The 17,731-nt window shown below is 62.5% G+C and overlaps 5 non-coding genes across 5 annotated transcripts; all 5 read left to right on the top strand.

Moving 5' to 3' along the window:
• Positions 1-1,353: 1,353 nt before the first annotated feature.
• Positions 1,354-1,472, top strand: LOC129459062 (5S ribosomal RNA). Its single transcript, XR_008649874.1, has one exon. It is a non-coding gene; the product is annotated as a 5S ribosomal RNA (ribosomal RNA).
• Positions 1,473-4,641: 3,169 nt separating this feature from the next.
• LOC129459049 (5S ribosomal RNA) lies at positions 4,642-4,760 on the top strand. The gene has a single exon (XR_008649865.1). It is a non-coding gene; the product is annotated as a 5S ribosomal RNA (ribosomal RNA).
• A 3,181-nt stretch (positions 4,761-7,941) lies between these two features.
• Positions 7,942-8,060, top strand: LOC129459038 (5S ribosomal RNA). Its single transcript, XR_008649854.1, has one exon. It is a non-coding gene; the product is annotated as a 5S ribosomal RNA (ribosomal RNA).
• Positions 8,061-11,233: 3,173 nt separating this feature from the next.
• Positions 11,234-11,352, top strand: LOC129459027 (5S ribosomal RNA). The gene has a single exon (XR_008649845.1). It is a non-coding gene; the product is annotated as a 5S ribosomal RNA (ribosomal RNA).
• A 3,181-nt stretch (positions 11,353-14,533) lies between these two features.
• On the top strand, positions 14,534-14,652 carry LOC129459015 (5S ribosomal RNA). The gene has a single exon (XR_008649835.1). It is a non-coding gene; the product is annotated as a 5S ribosomal RNA (ribosomal RNA).
• Positions 14,653-17,731: the final 3,079 nt, after the last annotated feature.

Genomic DNA, 17,731 nt, shown 5'->3' with positions numbered 1-17,731 from the left:
GGCCTGACAGCAGTCACTTATCCAGATGCGTAACCGTCTCCCGGTGATGTTCTGCTTCAGTGGTCACGCTCCTAGTCCGCCTTCACGTTCCGTCCTCTACACCTGGCTCTGCCTTCTACGTAGCAGTAGAGACTTAGTGAAATTACTAAAAGTCTGTAATATGCATAAATCATGGCGTAAGCTGTCTTTCTCTTTGTCTCCTCTCTCTCTCTCTCTGCCTCAGTTCCCCGGCAGGGAAGGGCCCCCCCGTCCAGTGGACACGTGACCCACGTGATCTTACCTATCATTGGAGATGACTCACACTCTTTACCCCGCTCCTTTTCTTTGGATCCAATAAATAACAGCGCAGCCAGACATTCGGGGACACTACCGGTCTCCGCGCATTGGTAGTGGTGGAACCCCGGGGCCAGCTGTCTTTTCTTTGATCTCTTTGTCTTGTGTCTTTATTTCTACAACCTCTGGTCTCCACACACGGGGAGAGACCCTGTGGGGCTGGACCCTACACTCCCCCTCCACTGTCTTTCTCGATGGCTGTCTCTCTCATGCCCTCGGTTTCTATCTCTCCATCCATCTCGTCCATGCTCTCCTTCAAGCCGTGTGTGTGTGTGTGTGTGTGTGTGTGTGTGTGTGTGTGTGCGTGTGTGCGGGCGTGTGTGGGTGTCTCTGTGTCTTTGTGTGTGTGTCTGTGCCTGTGTCTCTGTGTGTGTGTGTGTGTGTGTGTGCGTGTGTGTGTGTGTGTGCCGGTGCGCGAGCCCGCGTGCGAGGGCCCCCGTGTGTGTCTGTGTGTGGGCGAGTGGATTTGAGCCTGGTGGTGGTGGGGTGTGTCTGGGTTTCTCTCAGCCCCTCTCACCCAGGATCAGGCCGCCGCCTCTAGTGCCAGCCCGGGGCAAAGCAGGGCAACCCACCGACCCGCTACGCCCCACGCCCTCTTGTCCACCGGCCGGGTCTTGGTCGGGACAAGCGAGCGCGGTCGGGGCGTTGTGAGAGAAAGGCCCCGCGCGGCTGGGCCGGCTGTTCGACCTTGGCCAGCCCTGACGGCTCTGGGTGGGTGGGGCAAGAGGGGACCTCGCAGGAGCCCCTGAGCGGCGAGGGATCCAAAACGCTACCTCCGCGGCAGGGCGGAGGACCGGAGCGTGTCGCAGGATCGTGGGCCCTGGGCCCTGACGCCTCGGAGCACTCCCTGTTCGGAGCGGGCCCGATGTGGTGGAAGCGCGGGAGCCTGGGGTAGGCCGCGAGCGAGCGGCCCTCGGGTTCCGCGATCCTAGCCCCGCGGCCCCGGGCTGGCGGTGACGGCTGGCATCCGGCGGGCGTGGCTGGGCCGGGCTCTTGGGGCAGCCGGGCGCCTCTCTCGGCGTCTACGGCCATACCACCCTGAACGCGCCCGATCTCGTCTGATCTCGGAAGCTAAGCAGGGTCGGGCCTGGTTAGTACTTGGATGGGAGACCGCCTGGGAATACCGGGTGCTGTAGGCCTTTTCCTTGGCTTTTTGCTTTTTCTTTCCTTTTCTTCCAGACGGGGAGTCTCGCTCTGTCGCCCAGGCTGGAGTGCAGTGGCGCCATCTCGGCTCGCTGCAAGCTCCGCCTCCCGGGTTCACGCCATTCTCCTGCCTCAGCCTCCCGAGTAGCTGGGACTGCAGGCGCCCGCCACCACGCCCGGCTCATTTTTGGTAGTTTCCGTAGAGACGGGGTTTCACCCCGTTAGCCGGGATGGTCTCCATCTCCTGACCTCGTGATCCACCCGCCTCGGCCTCCCAGAGTGCTGGGAATACTGGCGGGAGCCACCGTGCCCGCCCGGCCTGCTGTAGGCTTGTTTGGCTTCCCCGTGGCCTCCCTTCCCATTACAGTCGCCATGCTTCCCAACCTCCCCTGACTCTGCTCAACCTTCATCGCCCTCCTACACCCCCGCCGCCGCCGGGGACCTCCCGCAGGGGGTCCGCCCCTACTGCACGCCGGGCAGCAGCATCCCACCGCTTGCGCCTCGCCGCCGCCCCGCCAGGAGCCCGGCTCCAGCCTGGGAGGGCAGGGGGCCGGACCCCAAAGGCGCAGACGCGGGTTCCCTGCCCTTCGCGGTGCCTTCCCGCTCCCGGAACGCCCAGGCGATTCGATTCACTCATCGAGCGCCAGCGCCGTCGTCGCAACCTTCCGAACCGGGGGAAGGGGCGGCCAGGGGCAGCGGGTGCCACAGACGCCAGCCGAGACCTCGGCTCCAGAACGCATGGGCTGCTTTCTCCGGGGGAAGGACATTCCTTGGCCAGCCACCAGGACAACCGTCCCTGTGCACCCGGATTCCCAATGCCCCCCACTTCGTGTCAACTCCAGTCCCGAGGACACGCCAGAGCCCCAGGCCTCCGGCCGCGCCCGGTGCCAGGGCTCCCGCCAAACGGGCGGGCGCACTCTGCAAATCTCGGGGCGCCCCCGCAAGGCAGCGAGAGCACGGGGAGCTGCCAAGAAAGGAAGGAGCCTACGAAACCCACCTGCAAAGCAAGCAGTTCATCCAGGAAGCAGCCCGTCTCAGCGCTCCGTTGGTCCTCTCGCATGGACCTCCTGGCCCCCATGTTCTGGCGCAGCCCAAGCCCCCTCCACCCTCTCCCGGCCTGCTCAAAAGGGCGCCGCCTACTACGGGAGCCCGGCGCCTCCCCTCTAAGGCTCTATCGCGCTCTCTCGCTCTCTAGCTCCCTCCGCCTCTATCTTCTAGGTTTCCCCCTGGACCTCGCGCTACTTCTGTCGTCTTCCCTCGGCCTCTCTGTCTCTCGCTCTTTCTCCGTCCCTCTCTCTCAGCCTCTCCGTCTGTCTCTTACCGCCTCCCCTGAGGGCGGCAAGCCACCCAGGCGCCGAGGCAAGAGATCGACGACACGAACTGTTCCAGGGTAATAACATACAAAACAAGAAGAGTTATACCAGATACAGATCTCCGATACGAGGAGATGTGAATAGCAGTCATCATTAGTTTGTAGCAATTACTCTTTATTCCAATATTCTAATAATCCTCGCTGTATACTCATAACCTAGGAAAAACCAGGCCATGCAGAGTTAGGAGCTGAGAGGGCACAGTGAGGCGTGACCAGAAGACAAGTGTGAGAGCCTTCTGTGATGCCCAGACAGGGCCACCAGAAGGGCTCCTTGCTCTAGCGGTGACGCCGGCGTCTGGGAAGACGCCCGTTGCCAGGCGGACCGTGGTCTACCGGTAGCGAAAAGTGTCAAGGAACAACACGCGCTGCTTAGCAGACCGGGAAAGGGAGTCTCCTTTCCCCCGGGGGAGTATAGAGAAGACTCTGCCCCTCCACCTCTGCTGCAGGGCCTGACAGCAGTCACTTATCCAGATGCGTAACCGTCTCCCGGTGATGTTCTGCTTCAGTGGTCACGCTCCTAGTCCGCCTTCACGTTCCGTCCTCTACACCTGGCTCTGCCTTCTACGTAGCAGTAGAGACTTAGTGAAATTACTAAAAGTCTGTAATATGCATAAATCATGGCGTAAGCTGTCTTTCTCTTTGTCTCCTCTCTCTCTCTCTCTGCCTCAGTTCCCCGGCAGGGAAGGGCCCCCCCGTCCAGTGGACACGTGACCCACGTGATCTTACCTATCATTGGAGATGACTCACACTCTTTACCCCGCTCCTTTTCTTTGGATCCAATAAATAACAGCGCAGCCAGACATTCGGGGACACTACCGGTCTCCGCGCATTGGTAGTGGTGGAACCCCGGGGCCAGCTGTCTTTTCTTTGATCTCTTTGTCTTGTGTCTTTATTTCTACAACCTCTGGTCTCCACACACGGGGAGAGACCCTGTGGGGCTGGACCCTACACTCCCCCTCCACTGTCTTTCTCGATGGCTGTCTCTCTCATGCCCTCGGTTTCTATCTCTCCATCCATCTCGTCCATGCTCTCCTTCAAGCCGTGTGTGTGTGTGTGTGTGTGTGTGTGTGTGTGTGTGCGTGTGTGCGGGCGTGTGTGGGTGTCTCTGTGTCTTTGTGTGTGTGTCTGTGCCTGTGTCTCTGTGTGTGTGTGTGTGTGTGTGCGTGTGTGTGTGTGTGTGCCGGTGCGCGAGCCCGCGTGCGAGGGCCCCCGTGTGTGTCTGTGTGTGGGCGAGTGGATTTGAGCCTGGTGGTGGTGGGGTGTGTCTGGGTTTCTCTCAGCCCCTCTCACCCAGGATCAGGCCGCCGCCTCTAGTGCCAGCCCGGGGCAAAGCAGGGCAACCCACCGACCCGCTACGCCCCACGCCCTCTTGTCCACCGGCCGGGTCTTGGTCGGGACAAGCGAGCGCGGTCGGGGCGTTGTGAGAGAAAGGCCCCGCGCGGCTGGGCCGGCTGTTCGACCTTGGCCAGCCCTGACGGCTCTGGGTGGGTGGGGCAAGAGGGGACCTCGCAGGAGCCCCTGAGCGGCGAGGGATCCAAAACGCTACCTCCGCGGCAGGGCGGAGGACCGGAGCGTGTCGCAGGATCGTGGGCCCTGGGCCCTGACGCCTCGGAGCACTCCCTGTTCGGAGCGGGCCCGATGTGGTGGAAGCGCGGGAGCCTGGGGTAGGCCGCGAGCGAGCGGCCCTCGGGTTCCGCGATCCTAGCCCCGCGGCCCCGGGCTGGCGGTGACGGCTGGCATCCGGCGGGCGTGGCTGGGCCGGGCTCTTGGGGCAGCCGGGCGCCTCTCTCGGCGTCTACGGCCATACCACCCTGAACGCGCCCGATCTCGTCTGATCTCGGAAGCTAAGCAGGGTCGGGCCTGGTTAGTACTTGGATGGGAGACCGCCTGGGAATACCGGGTGCTGTAGGCCTTTTCCTTGGCTTTTTGCTTTTTCTTTCCTTTTCTTCCAGACGGGGAGTCTCGCTCTGTCGCCCAGGCTGGAGTGCAGTGGCGCCATCTCGGCTCGCTGCAAGCTCCGCCTCCCGGGTTCACGCCATTCTCCTGCCTCAGCCTCCCGAGTAGCTGGGACTGCAGGCGCCCGCCACCACGCCCGGCTCATTTTTGGTAGTTTCCGTAGAGACGGGGTTTCACCCCGTTAGCCGGGATGGTCTCCATCTCCTGACCTCGTGATCCACCCGCCTCGGCCTCCCAGAGTGCTGGGAATACTGGCGGGAGCCACCGTGCCCGCCCGGCCTGCTGTAGGCTTGTTTGGCTTCCCCGTGGCCTCCCTTCCCATTACAGTCGCCATGCTTCCCAACCTCCCCTGACTCTGCTCAACCTTCATCGCCCTCCTACACCCCCGCCGCCGCCGGGGACCTCCCGCAGGGGGTCCGCCCCTACTGCACGCCGGGCAGCAGCATCCCACCGCTTGCGCCTCGCCGCCGCCCCGCCAGGAGCCCGGCTCCAGCCTGGGAGGGCAGGGGGCCGGACCCCAAAGGCGCAGACGCGGGTTCCCTGCCCTTCGCGGTGCCTTCCCGCTCCCGGAACGCCCAGGCGATTCGATTCACTCATCGAGCGCCAGCGCCGTCGTCGCAACCTTCCGAACCGGGGGAAGGGGCGGCCAGGGGCAGCGGGTGCCACAGACGCCAGCCGAGACCTCGGCTCCAGAACGCATGGGCTGCTTTCTCCGGGGGAAGGACATTCCTTGGCCAGCCACCAGGACAACCGTCCCTGTGCACCCGGATTCCCAATGCCCCCCACTTCGTGTCAACTCCAGTCCCGAGGACACGCCAGAGCCCCAGGCCTCCGGCCGCGCCCGGTGCCAGGGCTCCCGCCAAACGGGCGGGCGCACTCTGCAAATCTCGGGGCGCCCCCGCAAGGCAGCGAGAGCACGGGGAGCTGCCAAGAAAGGAAGGAGCCTACGAAACCCACCTGCAAAGCAAGCAGTTCATCCAGGAAGCAGCCCGTCTCAGCGCTCCGTTGGTCCTCTCGCATGGACCTCCTGGCCCCCATGTTCTGGCGCAGCCCAAGCCCCCTCCACCCTCTCCCGGCCTGCTCAAAAGGGCGCCGCCTACTACGGGAGCCCGGCGCCTCCCCTCTAAGGCTCTATCGCGCTCTCTCGCTCTCTAGCTCCCTCCGCCTCTATCTTCTAGGTTTCCCCCTGGACCTCGCGCTACTTCTGTCGTCTTCCCTCGGCCTCTCTGTCTCTCGCTCTTTCTCCGTCCCTCTCTCTCAGCCTCTCCGTCTGTCTCTTACCGCCTCCCCTGAGGGCGGCAAGCCACCCAGGCGCCGAGGCAAGAGATCGACGACACGAACTGTTCCAGGGTAATAACATACAAAACAAGAAGAGTTATACCAGATACAGATCTCCGATACGAGGAGATGTGAATAGCAGTCATCATTAGTTTGTAGCAATTACTCTTTATTCCAATATTCTAATAATCCTCGCTGTATACTCATAACCTAGGAAAAACCAGGCCATGCAGAGTTAGGAGCTGAGAGGGCACAGTGAGGCGTGACCAGAAGACAAGTGTGAGAGCCTTCTGTGATGCCCAGACAGGGCCACCAGAAGGGCTCCTTGCTCTAGCGGTGACGCCGGCGTCTGGGAAGACGCCCGTTGCCAGGCGGACCGTGGTCTACCGGTAGCGAAAAGTGTCAAGGAACAACACGCGCTGCTTAGCAGACCGGGAAAGGGAGTCTCCTTTCCCCCGGGGGAGTATAGAGAAGACTCTGCCCCTCCACCTCTGCTGCAGGGCCTGACAGCAGTCACTTATCCAGATGCGTAACCGTCTCCCGGTGATGTTCTGCTTCAGTGGTCACGCTCCTAGTCCGCCTTCACGTTCCGTCCTCTACACCTGGCTCTGCCTTCTACGTAGCAGTAGAGACTTAGTGAAATTACTAAAAGTCTGTAATATGCATAAATCATGGCGTAAGCTGTCTTTCTCTTTGTCTCCTCTCTCTCTCTCTCTGCCTCAGTTCCCCGGCAGGGAAGGGCCCCCCCGTCCAGTGGACACGTGACCCACGTGATCTTACCTATCATTGGAGATGACTCACACTCTTTACCCCGCTCCTTTTCTTTGGATCCAATAAATAACAGCGCAGCCAGACATTCGGGGACACTACCGGTCTCCGCGCATTGGTAGTGGTGGAACCCCGGGGCCAGCTGTCTTTTCTTTGATCTCTTTGTCTTGTGTCTTTATTTCTACAACCTCTGGTCTCCACACACGGGGAGAGACCCTGTGGGGCTGGACCCTACACTCCCCCTCCACTGTCTTTCTCGATGGCTGTCTCTCTCATGCCCTCGGTTTCTATCTCTCCATCCATCTCGTCCATGCTCTCCTTCAAGCCGTGTGTGTGTGTGTGTGTGTGTGTGTGTGTGTGTGTGTGTGTGTGCGTGTGTGCGGGCGTGTGTGGGTGTCTCTGTGTCTTTGTGTGTGTGTCTGTGCCTGTGTCTCTGTGTGTGTGTGTGTGTGTGTGTGTGCGTGTGTGTGTGTGTGTGCCGGTGCGCGAGCCCGCGTGCGAGGGCCCCCGTGTGTGTCTGTGTGTGGGCGAGTGGATTTGAGCCTGGTGGTGGTGGGGTGTGTCTGGGTTTCTCTCAGCCCCTCTCACCCAGGATCAGGCCGCCGCCTCTAGTGCCAGCCCGGGGCAAAGCAGGGCAACCCACCGACCCGCTACGCCCCACGCCCTCTTGTCCACCGGCCGGGTCTTGGTCGGGACAAGCGAGCGCGGTCGGGGCGTTGTGAGAGAAAGGCCCCGCGCGGCTGGGCCGGCTGTTCGACCTTGGCCAGCCCTGACGGCTCTGGGTGGGTGGGGCAAGAGGGGACCTCGCAGGAGCCCCTGAGCGGCGAGGGATCCAAAACGCTACCTCCGCGGCAGGGCGGAGGACCGGAGCGTGTCGCAGGATCGTGGGCCCTGGGCCCTGACGCCTCGGAGCACTCCCTGTTCGGAGCGGGCCCGATGTGGTGGAAGCGCGGGAGCCTGGGGTAGGCCGCGAGCGAGCGGCCCTCGGGTTCCGCGATCCTAGCCCCGCGGCCCCGGGCTGGCGGTGACGGCTGGCATCCGGCGGGCGTGGCTGGGCCGGGCTCTTGGGGCAGCCGGGCGCCTCTCTCGGCGTCTACGGCCATACCACCCTGAACGCGCCCGATCTCGTCTGATCTCGGAAGCTAAGCAGGGTCGGGCCTGGTTAGTACTTGGATGGGAGACCGCCTGGGAATACCGGGTGCTGTAGGCCTTTTCCTTGGCTTTTTGCTTTTTCTTTCCTTTTCTTCCAGACGGGGAGTCTCGCTCTGTCGCCCAGGCTGGAGTGCAGTGGCGCCATCTCGGCTCGCTGCAAGCTCCGCCTCCCGGGTTCACGCCATTCTCCTGCCTCAGCCTCCCGAGTAGCTGGGACTGCAGGCGCCCGCCACCACGCCCGGCTCATTTTTGGTAGTTTCCGTAGAGACGGGGTTTCACCCCGTTAGCCGGGATGGTCTCCATCTCCTGACCTCGTGATCCACCCGCCTCGGCCTCCCAGAGTGCTGGGAATACTGGCGGGAGCCACCGTGCCCGCCCGGCCTGCTGTAGGCTTGTTTGGCTTCCCCGTGGCCTCCCTTCCCATTACAGTCGCCATGCTTCCCAACCTCCCCTGACTCTGCTCAACCTTCATCGCCCTCCTACACCCCCGCCGCCGCCGGGGACCTCCCGCAGGGGGTCCGCCCCTACTGCACGCCGGGCAGCAGCATCCCACCGCTTGCGCCTCGCCGCCGCCCCGCCAGGAGCCCGGCTCCAGCCTGGGAGGGCAGGGGGCCGGACCCCAAAGGCGCAGACGCGGGTTCCCTGCCCTTCGCGGTGCCTTCCCGCTCCCGGAACGCCCAGGCGATTCGATTCACTCATCGAGCGCCAGCGCCGTCGTCGCAACCTTCCGAACCGGGGGAAGGGGCGGCCAGGGGCAGCGGGTGCCACAGACGCCAGCCGAGACCTCGGCTCCAGAACGCATGGGCTGCTTTCTCCGGGGGAAGGACATTCCTTGGCCAGCCACCAGGACAACCGTCCCTGTGCACCCGGATTCCCAATGCCCCCCACTTCGTGTCAACTCCAGTCCCGAGGACACGCCAGAGCCCCAGGCCTCCGGCCGCGCCCGGTGCCAGGGCTCCCGCCAAACGGGCGGGCGCACTCTGCAAATCTCGGGGCGCCCCCGCAAGGCAGCGAGAGCACGGGGAGCTGCCAAGAAAGGAAGGAGCCTACGAAACCCACCTGCAAAGCAAGCAGTTCATCCAGGAAGCAGCCCGTCTCAGCGCTCCGTTGGTCCTCTCGCATGGACCTCCTGGCCCCCATGTTCTGGCGCAGCCCAAGCCCCCTCCACCCTCTCCCGGCCTGCTCAAAAGGGCGCCGCCTACTACGGGAGCCCGGCGCCTCCCCTCTAAGGCTCTATCGCGCTCTCTCGCTCTCTAGCTCCCTCCGCCTCTATCTTCTAGGTTTCCCCCTGGACCTCGCGCTACTTCTGTCGTCTTCCCTCGGCCTCTCTGTCTCTCGCTCTTTCTCCGTCCCTCTCTCTCAGCCTCTCCGTCTGTCTCTTACCGCCTCCCCTGAGGGCGGCAAGCCACCCAGGCGCCGAGGCAAGAGATCGACGACACGAACTGTTCCAGGGTAATAACATACAAAACAAGAAGAGTTATACCAGATACAGATCTCCGATACGAGGAGATGTGAATAGCAGTCATCATTAGTTTGTAGCAATTACTCTTTATTCCAATATTCTAATAATCCTCGCTGTATACTCATAACCTAGGAAAAACCAGGCCATGCAGAGTTAGGAGCTGAGAGGGCACAGTGAGGCGTGACCAGAAGACAAGTGTGAGAGCCTTCTGTGATGCCCAGACAGGGCCACCAGAAGGGCTCCTTGCTCTAGCGGTGACGCCGGCGTCTGGGAAGACGCCCGTTGCCAGGCGGACCGTGGTCTACCGGTAGCGAAAAGTGTCAAGGAACAACACGCGCTGCTTAGCAGACCGGGAAAGGGAGTCTCCTTTCCCCCGGGGGAGTATAGAGAAGACTCTGCCCCTCCACCTCTGCTGCAGGGCCTGACAGCAGTCACTTATCCAGATGCGTAACCGTCTCCCGGTGATGTTCTGCTTCAGTGGTCACGCTCCTAGTCCGCCTTCACGTTCCGTCCTCTACACCTGGCTCTGCCTTCTACGTAGCAGTAGAGACTTAGTGAAATTACTAAAAGTCTGTAATATGCATAAATCATGGCGTAAGCTGTCTTTCTCTTTGTCTCCTCTCTCTCTCTCTCTGCCTCAGTTCCCCGGCAGGGAAGGGCCCCCCCGTCCAGTGGACACGTGACCCACGTGATCTTACCTATCATTGGAGATGACTCACACTCTTTACCCCGCTCCTTTTCTTTGGATCCAATAAATAACAGCGCAGCCAGACATTCGGGGACACTACCGGTCTCCGCGCATTGGTAGTGGTGGAACCCCGGGGCCAGCTGTCTTTTCTTTGATCTCTTTGTCTTGTGTCTTTATTTCTACAACCTCTGGTCTCCACACACGGGGAGAGACCCTGTGGGGCTGGACCCTACACTCCCCCTCCACTGTCTTTCTCGATGGCTGTCTCTCTCATGCCCTCGGTTTCTATCTCTCCATCCATCTCGTCCATGCTCTCCTTCAAGCCGTGTGTGTGTGTGTGTGTGTGTGTGTGTGTGTGTGTGTGCGTGTGTGCGGGCGTGTGTGGGTGTCTCTGTGTCTTTGTGTGTGTGTCTGTGCCTGTGTCTCTGTGTGTGTGTGTGTGTGTGTGTGCGTGTGTGTGTGTGTGTGCCGGTGCGCGAGCCCGCGTGCGAGGGCCCCCGTGTGTGTCTGTGTGTGGGCGAGTGGATTTGAGCCTGGTGGTGGTGGGGTGTGTCTGGGTTTCTCTCAGCCCCTCTCACCCAGGATCAGGCCGCCGCCTCTAGTGCCAGCCCGGGGCAAAGCAGGGCAACCCACCGACCCGCTACGCCCCACGCCCTCTTGTCCACCGGCCGGGTCTTGGTCGGGACAAGCGAGCGCGGTCGGGGCGTTGTGAGAGAAAGGCCCCGCGCGGCTGGGCCGGCTGTTCGACCTTGGCCAGCCCTGACGGCTCTGGGTGGGTGGGGCAAGAGGGGACCTCGCAGGAGCCCCTGAGCGGCGAGGGATCCAAAACGCTACCTCCGCGGCAGGGCGGAGGACCGGAGCGTGTCGCAGGATCGTGGGCCCTGGGCCCTGACGCCTCGGAGCACTCCCTGTTCGGAGCGGGCCCGATGTGGTGGAAGCGCGGGAGCCTGGGGTAGGCCGCGAGCGAGCGGCCCTCGGGTTCCGCGATCCTAGCCCCGCGGCCCCGGGCTGGCGGTGACGGCTGGCATCCGGCGGGCGTGGCTGGGCCGGGCTCTTGGGGCAGCCGGGCGCCTCTCTCGGCGTCTACGGCCATACCACCCTGAACGCGCCCGATCTCGTCTGATCTCGGAAGCTAAGCAGGGTCGGGCCTGGTTAGTACTTGGATGGGAGACCGCCTGGGAATACCGGGTGCTGTAGGCCTTTTCCTTGGCTTTTTGCTTTTTCTTTCCTTTTCTTCCAGACGGGGAGTCTCGCTCTGTCGCCCAGGCTGGAGTGCAGTGGCGCCATCTCGGCTCGCTGCAAGCTCCGCCTCCCGGGTTCACGCCATTCTCCTGCCTCAGCCTCCCGAGTAGCTGGGACTGCAGGCGCCCGCCACCACGCCCGGCTCATTTTTGGTAGTTTCCGTAGAGACGGGGTTTCACCCCGTTAGCCGGGATGGTCTCCATCTCCTGACCTCGTGATCCACCCGCCTCGGCCTCCCAGAGTGCTGGGAATACTGGCGGGAGCCACCGTGCCCGCCCGGCCTGCTGTAGGCTTGTTTGGCTTCCCCGTGGCCTCCCTTCCCATTACAGTCGCCATGCTTCCCAACCTCCCCTGACTCTGCTCAACCTTCATCGCCCTCCTACACCCCCGCCGCCGCCGGGGACCTCCCGCAGGGGGTCCGCCCCTACTGCACGCCGGGCAGCAGCATCCCACCGCTTGCGCCTCGCCGCCGCCCCGCCAGGAGCCCGGCTCCAGCCTGGGAGGGCAGGGGGCCGGACCCCAAAGGCGCAGACGCGGGTTCCCTGCCCTTCGCGGTGCCTTCCCGCTCCCGGAACGCCCAGGCGATTCGATTCACTCATCGAGCGCCAGCGCCGTCGTCGCAACCTTCCGAACCGGGGGAAGGGGCGGCCAGGGGCAGCGGGTGCCACAGACGCCAGCCGAGACCTCGGCTCCAGAACGCATGGGCTGCTTTCTCCGGGGGAAGGACATTCCTTGGCCAGCCACCAGGACAACCGTCCCTGTGCACCCGGATTCCCAATGCCCCCCACTTCGTGTCAACTCCAGTCCCGAGGACACGCCAGAGCCCCAGGCCTCCGGCCGCGCCCGGTGCCAGGGCTCCCGCCAAACGGGCGGGCGCACTCTGCAAATCTCGGGGCGCCCCCGCAAGGCAGCGAGAGCACGGGGAGCTGCCAAGAAAGGAAGGAGCCTACGAAACCCACCTGCAAAGCAAGCAGTTCATCCAGGAAGCAGCCCGTCTCAGCGCTCCGTTGGTCCTCTCGCATGGACCTCCTGGCCCCCATGTTCTGGCGCAGCCCAAGCCCCCTCCACCCTCTCCCGGCCTGCTCAAAAGGGCGCCGCCTACTACGGGAGCCCGGCGCCTCCCCTCTAAGGCTCTATCGCGCTCTCTCGCTCTCTAGCTCCCTCCGCCTCTATCTTCTAGGTTTCCCCCTGGACCTCGCGCTACTTCTGTCGTCTTCCCTCGGCCTCTCTGTCTCTCGCTCTTTCTCCGTCCCTCTCTCTCAGCCTCTCCGTCTGTCTCTTACCGCCTCCCCTGAGGGCGGCAAGCCACCCAGGCGCCGAGGCAAGAGATCGACGACACGAACTGTTCCAGGGTAATAACATACAAAACAAGAAGAGTTATACCAGATACAGATCTCCGATACGAGGAGATGTGAATAGCAGTCATCATTAGTTTGTAGCAATTACTCTTTATTCCAATATTCTAATAATCCTCGCTGTATACTCATAACCTAGGAAAAACCAGGCCATGCAGAGTTAGGAGCTGAGAGGGCACAGTGAGGCGTGACCAGAAGACAAGTGTGAGAGCCTTCTGTGATGCCCAGACAGGGCCACCAGAAGGGCTCCTTGCTCTAGCGGTGACGCCGGCGTCTGGGAAGACGCCCGTTGCCAGGCGGACCGTGGTCTACCGGTAGCGAAAAGTGTCAAGGAACAACACGCGCTGCTTAGCAGACCGGGAAAGGGAGTCTCCTTTCCCCCGGGGGAGTATAGAGAAGACTCTGCCCCTCCACCTCTGCTGCAGGGCCTGACAGCAGTCACTTATCCAGATGCGTAACCGTCTCCCGGTGATGTTCTGCTTCAGTGGTCACGCTCCTAGTCCGCCTTCACGTTCCGTCCTCTACACCTGGCTCTGCCTTCTACGTAGCAGTAGAGACTTAGTGAAATTACTAAAAGTCTGTAATATGCATAAATCATGGCGTAAGCTGTCTTTCTCTTTGTCTCCTCTCTCTCTCTCTCTGCCTCAGTTCCCCGGCAGGGAAGGGCCCCCCCGTCCAGTGGACACGTGACCCACGTGATCTTACCTATCATTGGAGATGACTCACACTCTTTACCCCGCTCCTTTTCTTTGGATCCAATAAATAACAGCGCAGCCAGACATTCGGGGACACTACCGGTCTCCGCGCATTGGTAGTGGTGGAACCCCGGGGCCAGCTGTCTTTTCTTTGATCTCTTTGTCTTGTGTCTTTATTTCTACAACCTCTGGTCTCCACACACGGGGAGAGACCCTGTGGGGCTGGACCCTACACTCCCCCTCCACTGTCTTTCTCGATGGCTGTCTCTCTCATGCCCTCGGTTTCTATCTCTCCATCCATCTCGTCCATGCTCTCCTTCAAGCCGTGTGTGTGTGTGTGTGTGTGTGTGTGTGTGTGTGTGCGTGCGTGCGTGTGTGCGGGCGTGTGTGGGTGTCTCTGTGTCTTTGTGTGTGTGTCTGTGCCTGTGTCTCTGTGTGTGTGTGTGTGTGTGTGTGTGCGTGTGTGTGTGTGTGTGCCGGTGCGCGAGCCCGCGTGCGAGGGCCCCCGTGTGTGTCTGTGTGTGGGCGAGTGGATTTGAGCCTGGTGGTGGTGGGGTGTGTCTGGGTTTCTCTCAGCCCCTCTCACCCAGGATCAGGCCGCCGCCTCTAGTGCCAGCCCGGGGCAAAGCAGGGCAACCCACCGACCCGCTACGCCCCACGCCCTCTTGTCCACCGGCCGGGTCTTGGTCGGGACAAGCGAGCGCGGTCGGGGCGTTGTGAGAGAAAGGCCCCGCGCGGCTGGGCCGGCTGTTCGACCTTGGCCAGCCCTGACGGCTCTGGGTGGGTGGGGCAAGAGGGGACCTCGCAGGAGCCCCTGAGCGGCGAGGGATCCAAAACGCTACCTCCGCGGCAGGGCGGAGGACCGGAGCGTGTCGCAGGATCGTGGGCCCTGGGCCCTGACGCCTCGGAGCACTCCCTGTTCGGAGCGGGCCCGATGTGGTGGAAGCGCGGGAGCCTGGGGTAGGCCGCGAGCGAGCGGCCCTCGGGTTCCGCGATCCTAGCCCCGCGGCCCCGGGCTGGCGGTGACGGCTGGCATCCGGCGGGCGTGGCTGGGCCGGGCTCTTGGGGCAGCCGGGCGCCTCTCTCGGCGTCTACGGCCATACCACCCTGAACGCGCCCGATCTCGTCTGATCTCGGAAGCTAAGCAGGGTCGGGCCTGGTTAGTACTTGGATGGGAGACCGCCTGGGAATACCGGGTGCTGTAGGCCTTTTCCTTGGCTTTTTGCTTTTTCTTTCCTTTTCTTCCAGACGGGGAGTCTCGCTCTGTCGCCCAGGCTGGAGTGCAGTGGCGCCATCTCGGCTCGCTGCAAGCTCCGCCTCCCGGGTTCACGCCATTCTCCTGCCTCAGCCTCCCGAGTAGCTGGGACTGCAGGCGCCCGCCACCACGCCCGGCTCATTTTTGGTAGTTTCCGTAGAGACGGGGTTTCACCCCGTTAGCCGGGATGGTCTCCATCTCCTGACCTCGTGATCCACCCGCCTCGGCCTCCCAGAGTGCTGGGAATACTGGCGGGAGCCACCGTGCCCGCCCGGCCTGCTGTAGGCTTGTTTGGCTTCCCCGTGGCCTCCCTTCCCATTACAGTCGCCATGCTTCCCAACCTCCCCTGACTCTGCTCAACCTTCATCGCCCTCCTACACCCCCGCCGCCGCCGGGGACCTCCCGCAGGGGGTCCGCCCCTACTGCACGCCGGGCAGCAGCATCCCACCGCTTGCGCCTCGCCGCCGCCCCGCCAGGAGCCCGGCTCCAGCCTGGGAGGGCAGGGGGCCGGACCCCAAAGGCGCAGACGCGGGTTCCCTGCCCTTCGCGGTGCCTTCCCGCTCCCGGAACGCCCAGGCGATTCGATTCACTCATCGAGCGCCAGCGCCGTCGTCGCAACCTTCCGAACCGGGGGAAGGGGCGGCCAGGGGCAGCGGGTGCCACAGACGCCAGCCGAGACCTCGGCTCCAGAACGCATGGGCTGCTTTCTCCGGGGGAAGGACATTCCTTGGCCAGCCACCAGGACAACCGTCCCTGTGCACCCGGATTCCCAATGCCCCCCACTTCGTGTCAACTCCAGTCCCGAGGACACGCCAGAGCCCCAGGCCTCCGGCCGCGCCCGGTGCCAGGGCTCCCGCCAAACGGGCGGGCGCACTCTGCAAATCTCGGGGCGCCCCCGCAAGGCAGCGAGAGCACGGGGAGCTGCCAAGAAAGGAAGGAGCCTACGAAACCCACCTGCAAAGCAAGCAGTTCATCCAGGAAGCAGCCCGTCTCAGCGCTCCGTTGGTCCTCTCGCATGGACCTCCTGGCCCCCATGTTCTGGCGCAGCCCAAGCCCCCTCCACCCTCTCCCGGCCTGCTCAAAAGGGCGCCGCCTACTACGGGAGCCCGGCGCCTCCCCTCTAAGGCTCTATCGCGCTCTCTCGCTCTCTAGCTCCCTCCGCCTCTATCTTCTAGGTTTCCCCCTGGACCTCGCGCTACTTCTGTCGTCTTCCCTCGGCCTCTCTGTCTCTCGCTCTTTCTCCGTCCCTCTCTCTCAGCCTCTCCGTCTGTCTCTTACCGCCTCCCCTGAGGGCGGCAAGCCACCCAGGCGCCGAGGCAAGAGATCGACGACACGAACTGTTCCAGGGTAATAACATACAAAACAAGAAGAGTTATACCAGATACAGATCTCCGATACGAGGAGATGTGAATAGCAGTCATCATTAGTTTGTAGCAATTACTCTTTATTCCAATATTCTAATAATCCTCGCTGTATACTCATAACCTAGGAAAAACCAGGCCATGCAGAGTTAGGAGCTGAGAGGGCACAGTGAGGCGTGACCAGAAGACAAGTGTGAGAGCCTTCTGTGATGCCCAGACAGGGCCACCAGAAGGGCTCCTTGCTCTAGCGGTGACGCCGGCGTCTGGGAAGACGCCCGTTGCCAGGCGGACCGTGGTCTACCGGTAGCGAAAAGTGTCAAGGAACAACACGCGCTGCTTAGCAGACCGGGAAAGGGAGTCTCCTTTCCCCCGGGGGAGTATAGAGAAGACTCTGCCCCTCCACCTCTGCTGCAGGGCCTGACAGCAGTCACTTATCCAGATGCGTAACCGTCTCCCGGTGATGTTCTGCTTCAGTGGTCACGCTCCTAGTCCGCCTTCACGTTCCGTCCTCTACACCTGGCTCTGCCTTCTACGTAGCAGTAGAGACTTAGTGAAATTACTAAAAGTCTGTAATATGCATAAATCATGGCGTAAGCTGTCTTTCTCTTTGTCTCCTCTCTCTCTCTCTCTGCCTCAGTTCCCCGGCAGGGAAGGGCCCCCCCGTCCAGTGGACACGTGACCCACGTGATCTTACCTATCATTGGAGATGACTCACACTCTTTACCCCGCTCCTTTTCTTTGGATCCAATAAATAACAGCGCAGCCAGACATTCGGGGACACTACCGGTCTCCGCGCATTGGTAGTGGTGGAACCCCGGGGCCAGCTGTCTTTTCTTTGATCTCTTTGTCTTGTGTCTTTATTTCTACAACCTCTGGTCTCCACACACGGGGAGAGACCCTGTGGGGCTGGACCCTACACTCCCCCTCCACTGTCTTTCTCGATGGCTGTCTCTCTCATGCCCTCGGTTTCTATCTCTCCATCCATCTCGTCCATGCTCTCCTTCAAGCCGTGTGTGTGTGTGTGTGTGTGTGCGTGTGTGCGGGCGTGTGTGGGTGTCTCTGTGTCTTTGTGTGTGTGTCTGTGCCTGTGTCTCTGTGTGTGTGTGTGTGTGTGTGTGTGTGCGTGTGTGTGTGTGTGTGCCGGTGCGCGAGCCCGCGTGCGAGGGCCCCCGTGTGTGTCTGTGTGTGGGCGAGTGGATTTGAGCCTGGTGGTGGTGGGGTGTGTCTGGGTTTCTCTCAGCCCCTCTCACCCAGGATCAGGCCGCCGCCTCTAGTGCCAGCCCGGGGCAAAGCAGGGCAACCCACCGACCCGCTACGCCCCACGCCCTCTTGTCCACCGGCCGGGTCTTGGTCGGGACAAGCGAGCGCGGTCGGGGCGTTGTGAGAGAAAGGCCCCGCGCGGCTGGGCCGGCTGTTCGACCTTGGCCAGCCCTGACGGCTCTGGGTGGGTGGGGCAAGAGGGGACCTCGCAGGAGCCCCTGAGCGGCGAGGGATCCAAAACGCTACCTCCGCGGCAGGGCGGAGGACCGGAGCGTGTCGCAGGATCGTGGGCCCTGGGCCCTGACGCCTCGGAGCACTCCCTGTTCGGAGCGGGCCCGATGTGGTGGAAGCGCGGGAGCCTGGGGTAGGCCGCGAGCGAGCGGCCCTCGGGTTCCGCGATCCTAGCCCCGC

Source organism: Symphalangus syndactylus, chromosome 19 (assembly GCF_028878055.3).
Source record: "Symphalangus syndactylus isolate Jambi chromosome 19, NHGRI_mSymSyn1-v2.1_pri, whole genome shotgun sequence".
Classification (NCBI taxonomy): Eukaryota; Metazoa; Chordata; class Mammalia; order Primates; family Hylobatidae; genus Symphalangus; species Symphalangus syndactylus.
This window is presented reverse-complemented; position numbering and strand designations above follow the sequence as displayed.